We start from the raw sequence: 20,527 nt of genomic DNA, 5'->3' as shown, positions 1-20,527 counted from the left end.
TGTCAAGTACGCTTGAGAATGAGGTTTAGCAGATCTGGTTACGCGAATTCATGTTGCGGTTCAACTGGTAAATGAGAGATAATTCCACTACCAATCGATGATGTGGTAGTGGAAAGTTAAGACGGCCAATGTTGCATACGGTTATACAAAAAAATACTGTTTGAAAAAATGAAAAAGGGAAGATCTTTCTTCGAGCGGGGTTTTGAGTCTCATTTGCAGCACGTAGGGCCCCAAATCTCCGGTTTGGCAGCTCTGCTCTGAGTGGATTACTCACAGCACCGACGCAGTATTTAAGATCAGTCTCGACTCACCACAGACTTCGAACTGCACTAGCATTTGCAAGCTAATCTCAGCACGGGCAAGGTTACTGCCATGACCGATGATTATTCCGGGCCACCAGCTTAGAAATTATTGTTAAGACAGATATGTTTTTCCAACAAGCGTGTTATTTTTGCTCGATAGACCAACGATCTGTATGCTTTTACCTTGAAACTTACATTCATATTGGCGTTGTTGGCTACTGTCGAATATCTTCTATTCTTTGATAACTACCGCTACTTAACAGGATTAAATGGTTACCTATATATTATTTAGATATCATGTTTTAATAAAATGAAAATATTGCAAAATTTTCATTGAAAATAAAGCTAAATGAGTTAAGAGTTTTGGTAATTTGTCTAATGTAATAATGTAAATTGTTTTTTTTCCCTATGTTAGCACATAACAAACACAAATTCAATTAAAAAGATAATAATATGGAAGCAGGTTTGTTTTAAAAAAAAAATACAAAGCGAAAAACATTGAGTTCGCGCGTTGTAATCCTATGAACAGATTGCAGGGTTGTCACATTAAAACGATTCAGTAACAAGTGTCACCCAGAGCAGCGATATTAAGCTGAACGATTCAGTATCAGCCGCTGCCACGGTTGTCATAGATTAAATGCAATCAACGAACAGAGATCGCACGCTAAGCACGTTCGGACACGACGCGTCAGGACCCTACGGGTGTTGCTGTCCGTAAACTTACAGCTGATATGAAATCAGTACTTCAACGTAGTTATTATGCTACAAGACATCTTTTTAGTTATATTTGCCACGTGTTCATTATGATTTCAAGTGTCGCACAGCGACTATGCCTATACATCATCATCATTATCATTATCCTGCCCTTCTCCCAGTCACCTGGGGTCGGCGCAACATGTTTTCTCCTTCCATACTCTTCTGTCATATACCATTTCTTCACTCACTCCCCTCTTACCCATATCGTCTTTCACACAATCCATCCATTTCTTCTTAGGTCTACCTCTTCCTCTATATCCTACCACATTCATAGTTAACACTCTCTTACCAACCTCATTTTCATTTCGTCTCATCACAGGTCCATACCATCCCAAACGCGCACTCCTCAGCTTCTCTGTCACAGGTGCCACTTTCAGACTTCCTCTAACATATTCATTCCGTATTCTATCCATTCTCGTTACTCCACACATCCATCGCAACATTCGCATCTCTGCTGCATGCAATCGCCTTTCATCTATGCCTATGACTATGCCTATACAAAAATATTTCATTTTTCTGGTACTTGGTCGGCTGTGTGTCAGCATAATAATATATTATTATAACAATAAAAAATAACCTGTTCTATGATAATACGATAACAATGGGTTAATAATCTAAAGCGTGTGTAGATTAAAGCCGGCCACTCTAGGAAGTCGAACTCCAAACCAAAGACCTTAAAATTTGAGCGACCAGAAAGGCACATAAGATACCTTGTTTTCAAAATGATATAATAGCATTATAGTTGTATCACTGTGTTAGATGAACTAGGTTCAGCTGACCTCGGGCTCTTTAGGGTACACGACGCCCATTACAAATCATCTCACCCAGAGCTGTCTACGTGAATTGATTGTTCGAGGCTAATAAGTGATCTGTATGTATATAAATAATATATATAGGTATGTTCTGTTATCATTATTTGTTGTATGGTTTTTAATAGGGCTATTGTACATTTTTTTTAAACTTCTAAATTTTATTGTTGGTATTACGTGTTTTTGTTTTGTAGGATTTTATGTTTGAGGTGATTTATACAATTCATATTATATAAAGTTTTATTATTTAGTATCAAATAAATTTTAATAATCGTCCAATCGCAAAGTTTACAACGACTGAAAGTAGATTCGTAGACAGTTTTATCAAGTCAGACTCCTTTACTATCTAAATATGTCGATTTGCTTGGTATCACAGATATTACCTACAAAGCCAAGAACCATCTCAGTACAGTCTAAAGTTGTGATAGTCAAGATAAGAAAATGAAACCCATCCATATCGAAAAGTCTAACAGACACAGTCAAATTACCTGTTTAACAAATTCTGTGAAAAATAACCTAAAAAATGTGATTAAGTTTTGAAACCTCAAATTCAAAAGTTCATATTATGATCATGGTTTTTTACCTATTTACATATATTCATTTCATTATATTATCATATAATATCATAAAAATATTCGGTTGACATTCAATCATTCTTGAAAAGAAATACAAGTAAGGTACAGTACCTAAATATTGGCAATTTCTTGTATTTTATTTTATTTACGCATCTTAAATATTCTCAAGTAGGCGTATAAAGTGTGGGAATTACCAGTCGGTAGCTGTATCGTGAAGAACGGCTATAAATAAAAGAGTACATGTCAACATTACGTAATAAAGAATCAGTATTGTAAGTTTAAAATGTTAGGAGCTGGGCGATCGAGCTCTTTAGATAAATTTAAAAAACAAAACTACTAACTATCAAATAAAAACTATAATCTGAGCAAAACTTTTCCTTACAATTGCTAGTAATATTACTGAAATTCTAACATATATTTTAATTTCTAAATTTCAGTAGGTATCTATTACAAAAAAATGCAATTTAATAATAGATAAGTATAGTTGTTTTGGTGCGTAACGACAAGTAATCGTAAAACTTTGAGGTACTAGTATGCTGACATTCTGTTAAGCCGATAGGAGTAACGCCATCTGTCGTCAAATAGCAGAAACGAATATAAAAAGAACTAGTAACATCGAGAACGTTCGAGAAGTGCAATGCCATCTATTATCAAATAGCGGAAATCATACATCGAAACTACTAATCCTACCGGGAATATTCTCGATAATTATAGACTTGTAGTGTCAACTATTAAAGCAATGCAAAGATGACATGAAGGAGGGTAGTAATTGGATTTACTGGAAGCGAAACAGCGAACGGATTACCTGAAGCGAAGCAGAAGAAGTGAATTACGAATTGTAAAGTGTTTTTTTTTTTTTATGATTGAAGGATTACTGGTGGCCCGGAGGGCTTTCCAGTTTCACCAGGACAGGTGGGCGAGCAAAGGCTCAGCCAGGAGGGGTGGGATTTGCTAACAGCTGCCCGAGCGCCTCCGAAGGAGACCTAACAACTCAAGAGTAGCTGCTTCGCGAATGAATCTACTACCGGATCGGAATCGCGACCCGCTGAGAAGATCCGGCGAGAAACTCAGCGAGCTGATTCATGGGTTAGGTTGCACGGCGAACTCTTTGTCGAGTTCGACGAGTACGGTTACCGAGGTCCCTAAGCCTGCTCCTAGAGCTGAAGGCGTCTAGTGCAAAGGTTATTGGATCTGATGGATCCGTAAGGACGTGTCTAGGGCGTCGACGGTGACTGGCTCCTGCATGATCAGGATTCGGGGAGTAGTCAGCGGCGGCTACGATAAGGCGATTATCATGACGCATAGCCTTATCGAAGTACCGTTCCGACGCTGACTTCATGTATTTTTGTATAGATTCGAGGCCCAGGTCGTCGTGTAGGTCAACGTTCCTCACGAACCACGGAGCTCCGACGGCTAACCTGCAAAAGCGGGATTGTAGAGATTGAAGGGTGTCTATGTGTGTGCGGGCCGCGTGAGCGAACACCACACTCGCGTAAGTCATGACGGGCCTTATGCAAGTTTTGTAAAGTGTCACCTTGTTCCGAAGGGACATTTTACTCCGCTTACAGATCATGGGGTAGAGTCTACCGAGAATAAACGCGGCACGGTCACGGACTGATTTTATATGCGGGCGGAATGTCATCGATGCATCCAGGGTAACGCCCAGGTACTTGACCTTCCTGGCCCAGGGTATGGATTGACTAAAGAGAGTATTCCCACCACCTCCCATGGTCCCACCAACCTTGCGGTTATTAGGACCGAAGCATGAACTTCACGGCACCAAGGTACCGATCGGTTCTACAAACTAACACCGTCCCCTTCACTCCACTAGCATTCTCCCCGTTCTGGGGCTGCTAACATCACCCACATTCTTCGTCGCCAGGCAGTCCTCGTGATTCGCGCGCAGTGCGCGCCGTGTGCCATGTATGCGCGAACTCGCGCAAGAGCTGAAAGTTTTGCTCGTCCCTGACCAGGTCCGCGTGGTAAACTGGGCCCACCTCAGACCGCGAGATTCCATCGAGCATCCTGCCCCGGATTTCGTCATATAGAGGACACTCCCACAGGACATGGTCCCTGTCCTCCTCAACCGCCCCGCAGTCGCAAGCATGCCCCTCCCTCAGTCGCATATCCGCCAACCGCTTATTGAAGATCCCATGTCCCGTGAGGATCTGCGAGGTCTGATAGTCCGGCTCTATCCACGTTGCCTTCTTCCTGTCCACAACATCGGGAAAGAACTTGTACAGTTCCCTCCCCTTACCCTCAGACACCCACCTGTCCTGCCAAACTACCAAGACATCGCTGTCGATCCGCCGTCGTCTCTCCGCCGCCAACTCCCGCGCCAATCCTTCGCACTCCCGCATCCTCCGTCCAGCACGAGTCACCTCCAGGTCCGCCGGCAGGACGCCCGCCAACACCGGCAAAGCAGCCGTGCTGCACGAACGGTAGGCCTTCGTTAGTAGTGTCAACGACGGGCGCTGCGTCCTAAGCAGCACGCTGCGCACGACGTGCAGCCCGCAAATACCATACGGCCGCCGCGTAGGTAAGGGTTGTAACATAAGTGCCCATGTACAAGACACGCAAAGCCCTATATCGCAGCCCCCAAGCCGAAGCCGAAACTCTAGACATCTTGCCTAAGCACCTGCTCGCCCTCTCGCCAATGGCCGCCGCATGCGGCGCGAAAGAGAGGCAATCGTCGAAGACGACGCCCAACACCGTCACCTGGTTCTCGAACCGAATGACATGACTGCCGTACCGGACTATAGGGGGACGCTGAAACTTCCCCCTCAACATTATGCATCGGGACTTCGCCGGGGCAAAATCGAGCTTATTCCTGCTCGCCCACCCCTCTGCGAGTCCTAGCACGGCGTGCGCTCTCCTCTCAAGCTGCGCCCGTGAGTCACCCCTAACCAGTACCGTCACGTCATCGGCATAGGCGACCATCTCTGTTCCCTCTACCCCCTGCGGCAAGGCGAGCAGGTCATCAATCAGAACGTTCCAGAGCGTCGGCCCGAGCACTGAGCCCTGCGGACAGCCCATCGTGGACACCTTCCACTCCGCACATTCCCCCGCGACAACGGCAATACGGCGTCCGCGGAAATAGTCCGTCAGCATCCGATAGATGTTGGGCGGACAGTTCCGCTTGGCCTTCACCATTATCATGGGCCACCACGCGTTATCGAAAGCTCCACTGATGTCCAAGAATATGGCCATTACGTACCTCTGCTCCGAGGCGCGCGACACGTCCAGCAGAGTTCGCAGCGCCGTCACCGTTGAGCGTCCAGGAGAGAACCCGTGCTGGCGCGGACTAATACTTTGGGTGAGGCCAGGAGCACACTGCAATAGTACCTTCTCCAAGATCTTTCCCAGGACCGGCAGCAAGGTGACCGGGCGATACGCCTTGGGGTCCGTTAAGGGCCTGCCATTCCCCTTTGGCAGAACAAGTAGGCGGCCATCCTTCCACACCGGCGGGAAGGTCCCCTCCACAACGCACCGTGCGTATACGGCCACGAACTCGGCCTCAGCAGCCGGAAGTGCCTTTTTGATAATGCGCGCCGTTAAACCGTCGATGCCCGGTGCGGTATTCTTCAGTGAGCCAATTATGGCACGAAGGGAGTCTTTGCTCAGCGGGTCTGCGTCCCGCCCGGATGGGGGGAGCGCGGCCATGATACGCACCCGCGCATGGTACGGAGTGTCCCGAGACATATAGTCATCCGGACACAGCGCCCACATCAAGGTGCGCATGGCCCCACTCACATCATCCGAGCACCGCCCCGCATTCTCCACCCCGTTAACCACATTAGTTGGTGCGCGTCGCCTACCACTCGCCGTCCGATACGCTAGTCCCCACGGGTCACGGTTTCCCCCTTCAGCGATCTCCCGGTAAAAGGCGGTCTCAGCGTCATGCATCCCTCTTCGATACTCGCGCCTGCGGTCGCGGAAGACTAAAGAGAGTAATCGGGGGTGTGAGATTCCTCCTCCTAATACGGGAGGAAATCCCTTCCCCTCTGAAATAGCACCGCAGTACTTTTCGCTGGGTTGATGTCTATGCGCCATTTTCGGAACCACTGTCCTAGGGCTAGGGCTGCGCTCTGAAGCTTCTTTGCGATTAGGGACTTGTTTCTACTGGAATAGTAAACAGCGAATAAAGCTAAATGGGTCGGCGGCGACCGGGGAATATCGTTAACGAATAAGCTAAATAGGAGGGGTGAAAGGACAGAGCCTTGCGGGACTCCAGCTGTGAGAGGTCGTGGGGAGGAGCGGGTTCCCTCGACTCGATATCGAAAAGAGCGGTTCGACAAGAAGTCCCGTATGATGAGCACGAGACTATCCGGCACACCCATGTTGAATAGTTTGAAAATCAAACCGTTGTGCCAGACTTTGTCGAACGCTTTTGCGACGTCGAAGAAGAGAGCTCCCGTGTATAACGGTTTTGGTCGGTTAAGTCCTACAAGAATGTGCTCCGTGAGGCGGTGCACCTGTTGTACGCATGAGTGATTTGCACGGAATCCGAATTGTTCATCGATGAGAATGCCCTTGGATGAGACGAAGTCTCTGAGGCGTTTGTAGAGCAGACGCTCATACAGTTTACCTAGAGACATGAGGAGGCTAATCGGGCGGTAGCTCGTCGGATGATTTTTTGGTTTACCGGGTTTATGTATGCCGATAACGTCCGCTTCTTTCCACACCGTGGGAAAGATACAGTTCGCCATAGCGGCATTGAAAATAGATGCCAACATCACGATGAGTTGGACGGGTAGAAGTTTAATAACGCGGTTGGATATACCGTCGGAACCGGGAGCCTTGCGAGGACGTAGGTCTTTGATCAAGTCTTTAACTTCCATCGGGGTGACGGGTGGTAACGCATCTGAGGGTGGCAAGGAGACTCTGCGTTCTACCTCACTGTCTACTAATTCTACATGAACAGGGTCCACGGATTGAGTGCTGGGCGTGCACTGGGTTTGCAATGTATCGGCCAGCAACTCTGCTTTTTCGTCATCATCAAACGCCGCGAGTCGGCCTGAGGGGCCTACGAGGGGGGGCATAGTTACTACCGTATCCGATTTGAGAGTACGAGCTAAGCGGTAGTAAGACCTTTGGGAGGGCGCGAGTCCTTCTAAGAAATCAGACCATCTGGCATCTCGGACTTCGGAGATGCGAGACTTTACGTCGCGTTGTAGGGCACGCATTCGAATACGATTTTCCGCGGTAGGATACCTGTCGTAGGCGCGTATCGAGGCGTTCTTAGCTCTAAGGAGTTCCCTAATATCGTCGGACAATTTGAAGCGGTGAAGGAAGTCCTCCGCTACAACTTGTTTCGATGATCTATCTAATGTCGAGGTGATGTGTGACGTCAAGATGTCTATGGCTTCAGCGGTATCCTGAGGAGACGGGGTAGAGTCCGGGTTAAACGGGAGCGATGGTGGATCAGATTCAGCCAGGCTGATGCCCAGCGTGTGCCAATCCACCACAGTCCTCGTGACGGGAACGGAATCGGGAGCGCGACCGAGCTTCATAACGACGGGACGGTGGTCTGAATCTAACTCTGAAACTACTTCGATCGAGTGTAAGCGCAGAGTTACGTTTTTTAATAACGCTATGTCGAGTATATCCGGGCGATGCGCGATATTTAGCGGGTAGTGAGTCGGGGTTAGCGGAGCGACGATATCGAAGGCGAGATTATCGACTAACGCGTCAAGCCGCCTGCCATTCGGGGTTGTGGTGTGTGAGTTCCACCTGATGTGTTTACAATTTAGGTCGCCCGCCAGAATGACAGAGCTCCCCATGCCGAGCAGCGCCTCGATATCACTGCTTAGAACGATCTTATCCGGTGGAAGATAAACGGACGCGATAACGATCGGCGCGTGTCCCGTCAGTGAGATTCGGCACACTGATGCTTCGATATTAGCGAGCGCGGGAGGATCGAGCGGGACGCAATGCAGGGCTCTTCTATAGTAAATGACGGTACCACCACCACGAGCAGAGAGCCTGTCGTTCCTGACCATGTTATAGTTCGCGATTTTAGGGTCACGGCGCGCGGGCTTAAGTAGGGTCTCCTGCACTAAAAAGATATCAATTTGATGGTCACGCAAAAAGTCAGAAACCTGATCACGTTGATTTGCGAGACCGTAAGCGTTAAAAAATCCTATCGTTACGGATAGGGGCTTTATTCTACTTATATACGCCATTGATTACCGGCGGAGTGAGGGGAGGACGTACGTATTTAATGACGCGTATACGTCGGCGTATTCTTGCACAACGGCGATAAAGTGTTGTGCAGTGGAGGCAGCGCGAATGGCGTCGCCCAAAGCGTTAACGCGCTCAAAGTTGATCGACTGAAAGAAGTCGATCGCTAAAGCAAGATTGTCGGACGCGGTCGGAGGGCAAGTCGCGGGAGAGGGACGAGTTGCGGGGGCGGGACGAATCGCGGAGGAGGGAGTTGTAACCGTGTTCGTGTACGGCAGCGGTTTCGCCCAAGCCGAGACACTGGGCACCGGCGCCGGAACGAACGCTGACTTAGCCTGCGACACAGAGGGTGCCGAGGCTTTGATGTCTGGGCCGGAAGCTCGGAGGCGGTTTTGGCGGGCGACGCGGCGATTTATTTTCGGGGCTCGGGGGCATCCGCGGTAATTTGCGGGGTGACCCTGTGTACGACACAGGACGCAGCTAGGCGGTTCCGTCGCGGTTTTTTGATCGCGAGTGCAGAGGGCCGTGGCGTGATCTCCTAAACACTTGACGCATCGGGGACGCGCGTGACAGTTACGGGAAGAATGCCCGTATAATTGGCAGTTATGGCACTGGCTAGGTGTGCCTTTCTTGTGTGGGGTTTCGACGGCGATTCCGGAAAGGCTACAGACCGTTCGGATGTTGAATGTAAAGTGTTCCTTAAGTGTTCTAAATGTTAAATAGAGTTTTAATTCGTACTTCGGTAAAAGATTTATTTATCCCGAGCCCCACCGTGTAACAATACAATAACAAGTACCTTAGAGATTTAGGAGAATGAAATAGAAAAAAAAGCCTATTTTGTGTAAAATTGCTTCTTTCTCTGTTAAATACGTATTAATATATAATTTGATGTTGTTCAATTACTGTATAAACATTTTAAAATGCTTTAATATTAGCATTAAATAAGTATTTTGCGTTATCAGAGCTTTTTTGTTAATAAATAAAACATGCATTGTAAAGTAGTTAAGTCATTGCGAGTTTAAGTTATGTTACTGTTCATTACATTATCCTTGCAGTAACAGTTCAGTATGGAATCTATCTGCTTCCACAACGCTCCCATAACGGATGTTTCGAATGAATTAAAAATTATTTAGTCGTGTGCTTTTAATATCGCAATTAATTCAGAACCTGATTACATTGTAAATTCAACATACGTGAGTGTTATACCTCGAAGCGTGATTACCAGACATAGCGTAGCTGGAATAGCCTAGACTATCAACGAATAAGTAGGGTAATACATCTAAATAGAAAACAGAGATAAAAACAAGATGATCGTATTTACCTATCAGGTGATACTTTGGAGATATTTAAGAAAATATTATGTTAATAATGTTGTTTCTTTTTTTTTTATGGGAACTCTTCTCTCGTGTTCGTTAGAGGACATGAAAACTACTCTTACTCTTAAACGTGCCGCAGAGCTGACAGTTAGAACTATCAATTAACCGCCTTTAGAGGTCATGAAAACGCCGCGCGGCGTACTACTCACTCTTAAGCGTGTCTCGGAGCTGATAAGATCTACCAGTTAGCATTACGGTGCAGCAAGCTGGTTACAGCCCAGTGGGTTATCTTGGAACATCAGCAACGGCCTAGACGGCTTGACTGCCTACCGACCATAATGACTGACGTAGAGTCGATTCCTCCGACAATTCTGCCGACCAGACGTCCTTGGGGTGGCCCATGTGTTCAGTTGGAGAGTTGACCACAGTCATCCCTTCTATCTCTCGCGGGTTCCATTTCGGGCGGGAATCAATTAATGTAGTGATACAGCTCGCAGTTCGCAAGAGTAAGATTTGAAATGAAGATTGTGCGCCGAAGAGAAACATGACGCGCAACGACAAAAGAAATAGTATCTCTACAATTTAACTCAATTAATACTTTTGAAGATGTAGAAGAAGATTATTCAGAATTATGTGTCCGTCATGTACTACATTATATTTATAATCAAAATCTGCTAGAAACAAATCAAAGTGGATTGTTTTCAACTTTAATCCTTTTGGCATATCCATGTTCAATTTATAAAACAGATCAAACTATCGAGGCATGACTGTTGTTATTCTGTTTGATTGCACGCGACCAATGCTTTGCCTATAATAACACAGTTTTGGAAACGATCAGTGTTTGTCAAAAATTGAATTTACATAAATTAATAATTCAAAAAGATTGAAACTCCAGCAATAAAATCGGTTTATTTAACAAGCATAAGAGATTATCAAGAAAATAAACAGTTAATGTTTGGAAGTATATAAAAAATCCATTCCTCTTTGCAAGTTCAGAGAAGTTAAATTTAAAATCAACTCCCGACATCCCTCCACTGAAATCAAATTATTTTCGCCTCCGTGAAAAATGGGAAAACATTTTTTCTTCCTTTTGATCTTAGAAAACAAGTTGCCTTCAATATTTTGAATAAACATCAATTTTCCTAAATGACCCTATTTCTTTCTTAATAATGTGACCATTGCGATTTAGGTAGATCTAGAAGGTAAATATTTTTCCGTTTCAATTCGTGATTGTATTACGAAAAGACGTAACAAATGATGTAAGCTGAGCCCATAAATAAATGTAAGATTCAATTATTTTTGTTTAGAAGATTGCCTAAATTAGAAAGATTGTAGAAGATGGAAATTCATTTCTGAATTTAGGAAAAAAATATCGACTTGTGTATTTAATACAAATTGTTGTTGAACATTATTTCAGACTGTATATTAAATTTTTGAAGTGAAACTTCCTTATCGGCGTTGGAAAAAAATTTACCGTCACATTTTTCGGTTACGCGTCACATTTTTCCGTTACGCGCCATCTTTTAATTAACGGCTGTATGTTCTGAAGTATGGATGCGCATTTGAGAAACCGACCTCATGTCTCAAGGTGGGTCACGGAATACATTTTGTAATTGCAATAATCCCAGGTAACCCACTTAATATCACGTGGACCGTGCTATTATTGTTATTACGTAAAATAATAGGAAGAAAAGTACCAGGGTATTATGATATCAAAGAGATGTATTATTATAACTTTACTCTGACGTACAGCCTTCTTTATTAATTAACGGCTGTATGTTCTGAAGTATGGATTCCGATTTGAGAAATTGACCTCATGTCTCCAGGTGGATTACGGAAATCATTTTGTAATTCCAATAATCTCAGGGAGCCCACTTAATAATATCACGTGGACCGTGCTATTTATTACTGTTATTACGTAAAATAATAGGAAGAAAAGTACCAGGGTATTATGATAGCAAAGAGATTTATTAATAATTAACGGCGGTATGTTCTGAAGCATGGTTTCGGATTTGAGAAATCGACCTCATGTCTCAAGGTGGGTCAAACTTCACGAACCTCAGGAACCCCATTTAACACCACGTGGACCGTGCTATTATTATTAATTTATAGGAAGAAAAGTACCAGGGTATTATGATATCAAAGAGATGTATTATTAAAATGCTGTAATAATCTTAGTAGCAAAAAGGTAAAGTGAAATAATTGTATTATTTGTATTCATGTCTATGATAATAAAATCCTTTTGTTTAAACTTTATCTAATTTAACTTTATTTAACCAATTTCTAGAAAGTTGCATGTAGATCATTTTTCGAAAAATAAGGCCATAAACAAGTTTCACTTCTTACGTGTGTACACTAGTACACGCACACATTTTTTTTATTAAATCTAATTAGAATAGCAAAAATAGAATAAATCTATTTTTTGATTAATTGGAAAGAAAATCACTCTGGGATATTTTACTTCGGTCAGAGTTTGACCATTAATAAATAAATAAGCTTTTTCCCTAATAACATATTAAAAGTTCTGGATTGTGGTCTCATCCTTGTAATTTTGACCATTGGGTAGCTGTTTGTTTACAATGATATTGATCTCTAAAAATAAATTTCTCGATAATTTCTTATTATTTTATAATTAACTTTTTAATTAATTTCGAACACACCCCGTTATTCACACCATGCTTGGCTATGATGCAGTCGATCATGACCTTTTATAATTTAACTTTTATTCTAACTCCCAATTATTGATCAAATATGAATATCGCCAAGGGATACAAAACAGTTTTACACTACAACCGTGTCTACAGTTTCTAAGATACGCACCTATCTGATTTACAGCTTCTGCAATAAAATTTTATAGATATTTCTATTAGAGATGTAAAATAATTTTGTATAAGCAATTTATGACATAAATGATTTATGTGTGAATATATAATATATATCAAATCGTAAAAGTTGTTTGGATAATGAATGTATGAATAGAGAATTATTAATATTCAAAGTCCACACGAGAAGGTACCTCAATCATGTCTATTTCTACTATTTTCTACCCTGAGATAGTCGTTATACTGATATCACAAGGTGGGTGGCGGCATCCACTGACTTTGTACCTTCAGTAGCCGTTAGCTCGTGATTACTTTTCGAACAATATGTGTAATTGTTATCAATTATGAAGAAGTTTCTTTCATGGCATACCTGTTTTTTTTTCCCTACCTATGCTGATAGCCTTACGAGGTTATGTCAGCGTTACCCTAGCGTGTAGGTGAGCTCTCGGGGCTCGAGCCGGAGATATTGCTAACACTGGCCCTAGCAAGAGCAGTGCTTCGCAGAATCTAGTACCGTATCCGAAACGCGACCCACTGAGAAGATCCGCCGAGAAACTTAGTGAGCTGTGTCTGTAGGTTAATTTACTCGCCGAGCCCTTCATCGCAAGCGGGTTCGGCGAGGACGGTGACCGGTGCTTGAGGTATAGCTGTGATTTTGACATTTCAGATATATAAGCAATGGTAGTTAGTTTTGAGTAAGCACAATTCTACAATAGAAAAATACTAGTCGCTACAAAAAATTTACACACAGTATGAAGTGTAACATGTATTATATATGAATTGAACGGATTTCAAAGTACGTTACTATATTTTTAATACTTATGGAGTTTGAGCAGCGCTAAACAAACTCGCATAGTGTTTGTTCAGTAGTTTAGATTGCGTCCTACATTTGCGTTCTTCACGGCGGTGGGCAGCCATTTTATTTTCCACTTTCCAGGTCGCCGGAGCCACGCGAGTCTGCTTATATTTGCATACTCGTAATAAAGCAATAAAATGTTTTCCATCTCTACGCGGAGCTCATTTCGGACCGCGAAAGTCAGAAGTTAACGTTAAGAAGTTTTTCCGCTAGTGAACATGAAAACGGCTTCTGTAAAATATTTACTTACTATTGCACACTGTGAATACACATACGTTTCACTTATGAAGTACAGGATTTATGTGTTTTTCATAGAATTTTATAGCTAACTTCTTAGCCACACTGAAAGAATTAATATGCTCTTTGTCTTTAAAGTTAATTAATTTTACGACTTAAATTAAAAACAGAATAAGATATAAACGGACTGTTAAGAACGAGATTTTCTACTGAGCAATTGATGTTACTCACTACATCAAATATCTAAATGTTCTCTAAAACCTGTATGTGTTTGTGGAAATTCGGTTAACACAATTCAGGTTTTGTCGGATTTATTCAACTGCATTATAGCTAATAGAAGAAAATTTAAAAAAATAACATCAAAGATTTACTTAAGATTTTCAATTTTGTTTTACAACTGAGTAATTATTAATAACATAGCAACTTTTCAATTAAATACTGTACACAACTTGAATACGGTTACCGTGGCAGTTATAAAACCTACAGAGTTATTCGAAATAAGCCCACATTCAAAGTTATGTGCGAGACAGGAGTGGAAAGTTGAGACAAAGAAACTGTGTAAATATTATGTTGTGTGCGTGTGGAATAATGTAGCTACATGTAAAGTCGGTGTTCACCATTGTTCCTGTTTTAAGATATTAAAAAAAGAAAACGAAATTTCTGTTGTGGAAAGTTTTGAAATTTTGCTTTTAAAGTGAGTGCGTTTCGAGTTCGAAGGCTGTGTTCCACGATTTTGTTTGTCACTTACTACTTTCTGCTTACTAGTTGCTTAATTTTAAGTAGTTTACTTTTTATTTCGACGTAGAATACTTTTATCACCACGTTGGAACAGTAGTTGTTGTGTTGTTCATTTGTCATTCAGGCGCTATGTAACATAGGGTTAAAAACGAACCTATACTAGACATAACATATAACTTAATACATTGCCTTTATTCTAGTCTTTCACAAAGAAGTCACATAAACAAGTCCAATGTACAAAGTCATGTAAAATTTAAAACTGCCCCAGAATAGAATATTACAAGTGCATGACTACAATGTTGACCGCTATCTTTTATATCACATATTAGTCGAATGTGTGATAGTTATTTAATTTCGGAATGCACGATATAGATTATCATTTTTTGGTCTTTTAGCGTGAATCCTGATAAATTATTTGCCTTTTTTAATGCTCAACAGTCAGTTACCAGATTGCATTGATACTCTTAATGTTAAAGCCGCTTTCTCCATAGGACAAAAAATAGAAGTCTGATTTGCGATAAAAGAATCTCGCCAAAGCTAGCTTCTTAGCCTTAAGTTAGCGTGTTAGCTTTGCGGCAGAAAGAGGCAGGACGGTAATAACTTAATGGGCTGTAACGAAAGTCTGCAAACAATTTCAAAGAGTGCTGTCGCAATAAATAAAATTCAATGTGACTGCAAAGCAGGGGTTGAATTAGGACATTCGTATGCCAGAGACGTGCGGCATCGCGAGCCCAGACGGCCAGCCCCTGGCGACTGCGGCTTTACATTATAAATTCAAAACTGTACACAAAAATCAAGAGAGATAACTTCATTTTACAATAAAATTGAGTTATAGACAGACGTAACTATTTGCTCATGCCAATTTAGAACGAAATTAAATTTCCCTTCGTTAAAAACGGTACACAAAATTCAAAGTTTAATTTTATTTTACATTCCAATACTAAAGTTATTTTTGTAAAATAAAATTGTTCCCATGAAAACAAGTTAATCTCATAAAACGTTTAAACAATTGGACATTCTAACACACTGAAACCTGATTGCGATGTAACATTCAACAAATTAGTGATGTGAAATGATTCTTCTTAAATTTACCGGCTAATTATATTCTCGATACGAGAGATCGAATTGAATTTTCCCGGGACCGGGATCCGTTGTACGGTACAGTGTCCGTTCCTCGTCAAATTAATTCGACATGTATGCAATCCTTGTGTACTTACGAAAATTAAACTCATTAATAGCCAGAATTTATTGAAAATCGCGTTCAATATGTTTGTTTTGATTTCTGAATGGAAAAACGTCAACCTGCAAATTACGAAGTCCGCTTTCAAAAATATTAAATTTTAATCATGAGATACTAAACTGGCGTTAAGTAGATAGCTACATAGACGTTAGGCATCAGAACGTGAGTGACATCATGCCATATTATAGAAAAGAAAGGTATACTCTTTTACTTGACGGTAATTTTAATTTTTTTACTGGTGGTAGGACCTCTTGAGAGTCCGCGCGGGTAGGTACCACTACCCTGCTTATTTCTGCCGTGAAGCAGTAATGCGTTTCGGTTTGAAGGGTGGGGCAGCCATTGTAGTATGACCTTCGAACTTATATCTCAAGGTGGGTGGCGCATTTACGTTGTAGATGTCTATGGGCTCCAGTAACCACTTAACAAAAAAAAAAAAAAAAATTATCATGTAATTTAAATTTCTAACTTGTACAGTGAAATCCGAATCGTCCTCTATGGGTATTTTTTAGACTTAAGCATCGTGAACGGGAGGATTAGCGGTATCTAATCACAATTTAAATGTATAATTGTAAACGTTGGTTTTGGCAATTTTGTGATATTCAAATTAAGATTTAAGAATACATAATAACTGTTTTAAATTTTGTCTCTAAACCCTTTTTACAAACGTAACTGATATTTCAAATAATGAAGCTTGAAAGAACCTTGGTTAAATTTAATCTAAACATTTCCGTAAAATAACTTTTTTCAATATTATGTACTTCATCTATATTTTTTATCTTCATATAAAATAATTCACTACGAAATTGCCTCAAACACAACACAACGAATGCAAATTGGGAGACCGTCGACCGTTGTATGATCTACTTAGAAATTAATTCGCCATGAAATTACGTATTTACCTACTTACCTAGTCAGAGAGAAAATTGGTTTCTAGATTTTCCACGTTTGTCCATTCCTTGTTTTGATATTGGCGTTTTATTGACTCCGACATTAGTCGAACTAGAAAACGTAATTCAGAAAATCTGAGTCCCTATTGATAATTATTGGATTACTTAGTTAATTTTAATAATTAAAAGGCTTTTAAATTTCGAATAATTATTAATATTGATCGGAGACAATTCTAATTAAACAACATAAAAACCAATGTTTTACTAGTTATTAAGAAACATGTTAATAATAATGTCATATTTCCGGAACATACCTAAGTTTATTATCTTATATTATCATCTTTATGAAACCTTAGTTTATAGACTTAAAACTAATATAAGAGATTAAATAACTAATGTCATCATTCATGATGAAGTTAGCTATTTTATGAAGGAAATGGAAGCTGATGGTACAAAGAGCCGAAGCTCGTGTCCTGAAGGGCTTTCGGGGACACGACCTTTAGCAATGAAGTATGCGACTAAGAAGAAGAAGAAGAATCATCATTCAGTCTTTTTTGGTTATCTCTTGAATATTTTTTTTCGTGTTCCTACTTTTTTCAGTTAGTAGACATCAATTCTTGGGAAGCCCAATACATGTAAATCTAGACGCTGACCTTGAAGTACAAATTGTTTTGAAATTACGGAAAGAAATTTCTTCATAATTTCTTATTGTCAAAAGTCGAATCGATAAGCCTTGATATGACAAAACGAACACGTACCCCAAACAGATATCAGATTACTACAACACGATCGAAATAAGTTAAACTTCGTGGAAACACATTACAGTGTTCTTTATCTCCAATCTTTATTACGATTCCGGGCATGTTCCGATCAAATGAAGATTCCTATCAATATTTTTGTCGCACGCGAAAATATGAGGATGTGGCTTCGATTCCATTTTTCTATTATCTTTCTAACATCGAAGTTGTTTACTTAATGTCTTACTGTAAGTGGGCATTCGCCTTCGGTTTTGGGTGCTTTGGTTTTACCCATGGCAATTCATAGTTTTTCGTTTGTTATTCTAAGAGTTTCTGTATAGTCTGTAAGTCGCGTTGGGAGTATTACCTATGTTGTTACAGGCGACCATCAACATTAATATCACGAACGCCATTGCCTGCGATATAAAGTAGAATTCGGACAAATTTTCATTTGTTTTGTGATAACGCTAATGGGAAATTATTATCTGCAGATTTTTCGAATTAAGGCCAAATTTTTTAATATATCATAAATTATTAAAACGTTGACTCTAATCCATCACATGTGATGGAATAGCTATTTATTTATATTTTAAATTTTAATGTATTCATATTAGTAGTACACTTACGCATATAATAATAATACAAAATTATAGAACTTAAATGAAACCTATGTAGATTTTTATGAGCGCTAAATTTATCACCTTATAAATTACAATATCATCGCTTGCCTGAAAATCAATAGCTTTATAATCAAATATCAAAGCTGTCAATTTTCCCTTTCAAAGCAGCAAGAAACCATTGAAAAATTAGCAGTCGTCAAAGGTTCCGAGCGCGGATCATAAATTTCAGGGGTGGTACTTTCGTGATTTCGTCCTCGTGCCCCTAAGAACACGGAGCAAACCACATAAATTATGCCCATCAATAATACCCGCCTTTGCTACGTCAACAGCATAATATAGCATCTACATATAAATATATTTAACAGCTATACATTTATTTACGCAATAGTTCATTGACTTCATCTTCAGAATCGATAGGTCCATAATTTATGCTGCGGTTAGACTACGAACATCAATAGGGTAGTTAAATATTAAGACGTCGGGTTTGAGGGTTTAGTTAGCTTGTTACGGTTGAAATGTTAATACCATGGTAATCAATAGAGATAATATTGACATCTAATTGTTTATACAGTCATTAAATGTGATCAATTTATTTTCTTGACGCAATACGCCCTTTGCTCAGAGTCTAGCATTCCAGTTTAAAGTATGGAACAAGTCGGACCTCAAATTTGAAGGTAGCATTCAGGTTTTGATGCCTGTGGGCTACAGTAACTTAGCATCGGGTAGATCGTATGCTATTCTTCTCATCTACAGTAATTAAGCTAATTATAATCATCATGGTATTCAAAATCTTATTTAGACTTTATTAAGTTTAGTAGCTAACTCGAACAATTATGTATTCAGCAGATACAACTATTATTGTCGACATTATCTCTCGATTACTGATCGTTCCAGAATAGTTTCGTTTCGATCGCATGCCCATAAATAAAGTTGCCAAACTTGACTAAAATTCGGTCGTCCTTTTATTTCGGTTGGAGCAGAAAGAAACCTTTTCCTCCGGGAATATCTGTGTGCTTAACGAGAAAACTGGTCGTAGATCGGCTTGAAATTTTAAGAGTAGGTACCCCTTTTGGGGTTCAATCGAAATAACCACAAAACATTCGGATCCTATTTCCGATTCTCGTCACAGCCTCCATCACGTAGAGGTCTGGGACCGGGCAGTAGTATCATGCGTATTAAGAGTTGCCTCTTTCACGGATTTTCTTTTTGTTTACAAATAGTGACATAGTGTAAATTTTCTGACTGTCGGTAATATAATATTTTCTATAAGAATAGGTTTTTGCCTACTGAATTTAATTTTTTTTCTCTACTGTATGTGAAATGATTTTCTACTGTATGAATTTAAATAATTAGGTGTTTGTAGTTGTAGTCAAATTACGTCCAGTAAGTGAATACTACATTTATTATGATACTAGCGACCCGCCCTCGCTTCGCTTCGGAAACATTAAAACACACATGAAACCAAAAAAATAAAATTAAAAAAAATGAAAAAAAGTAGCCTATGTTCATCAGGGACAATGTCGGCTTCTAATGGAAAAAGAATTTTTCAAATCGGTCCAGTAGTTTCGGAGCCTATTCGAAACAAACAAACAAACAAATCTTTCCTCTTTATAATATTAGTATAGAAAAATAGATCCCACATGAAAACATATCAAGTATGTAGGCAAAGGCATATAAGCAGCGAGCCAAATACTTCTATTTATCTCCAACGAACTTTTAAAATTTATTTTTGTTCAGTTTTAGCCTCTGCAACTATCTATTGTGAGTAAAAAAATATTTGCGAAGCATAACATCAATAACGAATCAAGTTTATTCCGATTACGGCCGTGACTCTGAATTTAAGCGTTAGTGCAAATCGGAAACAATATTACAGGTGGCGCGGCCAGTGATTGATACGAGAAATAAGATTACTGTGAATACGAATACAAGCAATTCACAATATTATTTATACCTTACGTCGGTAGACGCTTAGTTAATAACCTACACCATAACGATAAAGCTGTGTTTATTTTACATTTTATTTATTTATTGCTTCAATGGGTGGACGAGCTCACAGCCCACCTGGTGTTAAGTGGTTACAATAGCCCATAGACATCTACAAAGTAAATGCGCCACCCACCTTGAGATATAAGTTCTAAGGTCTCAGTATAGTTATAACGGCTGTCCCACCCTTCTAACCAAAACGCATTACTGCTACACGGCAGAAATAGGCGGGGTGGTGGTACCTCCCCGTGCGGCTTCACAAGAAGTCCTACCGTCAGTATAACATGTTAACTTTATAAGAGTTTTATTGACCCAAGTTATTATAATTTTATGATTAAAATTCTTTTAGGTTAATTCTCGTGCTTATTATAACTATACATCTTTTCACTATAACACTTCAGACTTTTTATTGTCTCTGTAGGTAGATGAGCGAATATTTTCGCATACTTAACAGTTTTCGTGGTCA

Source organism: Bombyx mori, chromosome 8 (genome assembly GCF_030269925.1).
Source record: "Bombyx mori chromosome 8, ASM3026992v2".
Lineage (NCBI taxonomy): Eukaryota > Metazoa > Arthropoda > Insecta > Lepidoptera > Bombycidae > Bombyx > Bombyx mori.
Note: the sequence above shows the minus strand (reverse complement) of the source record.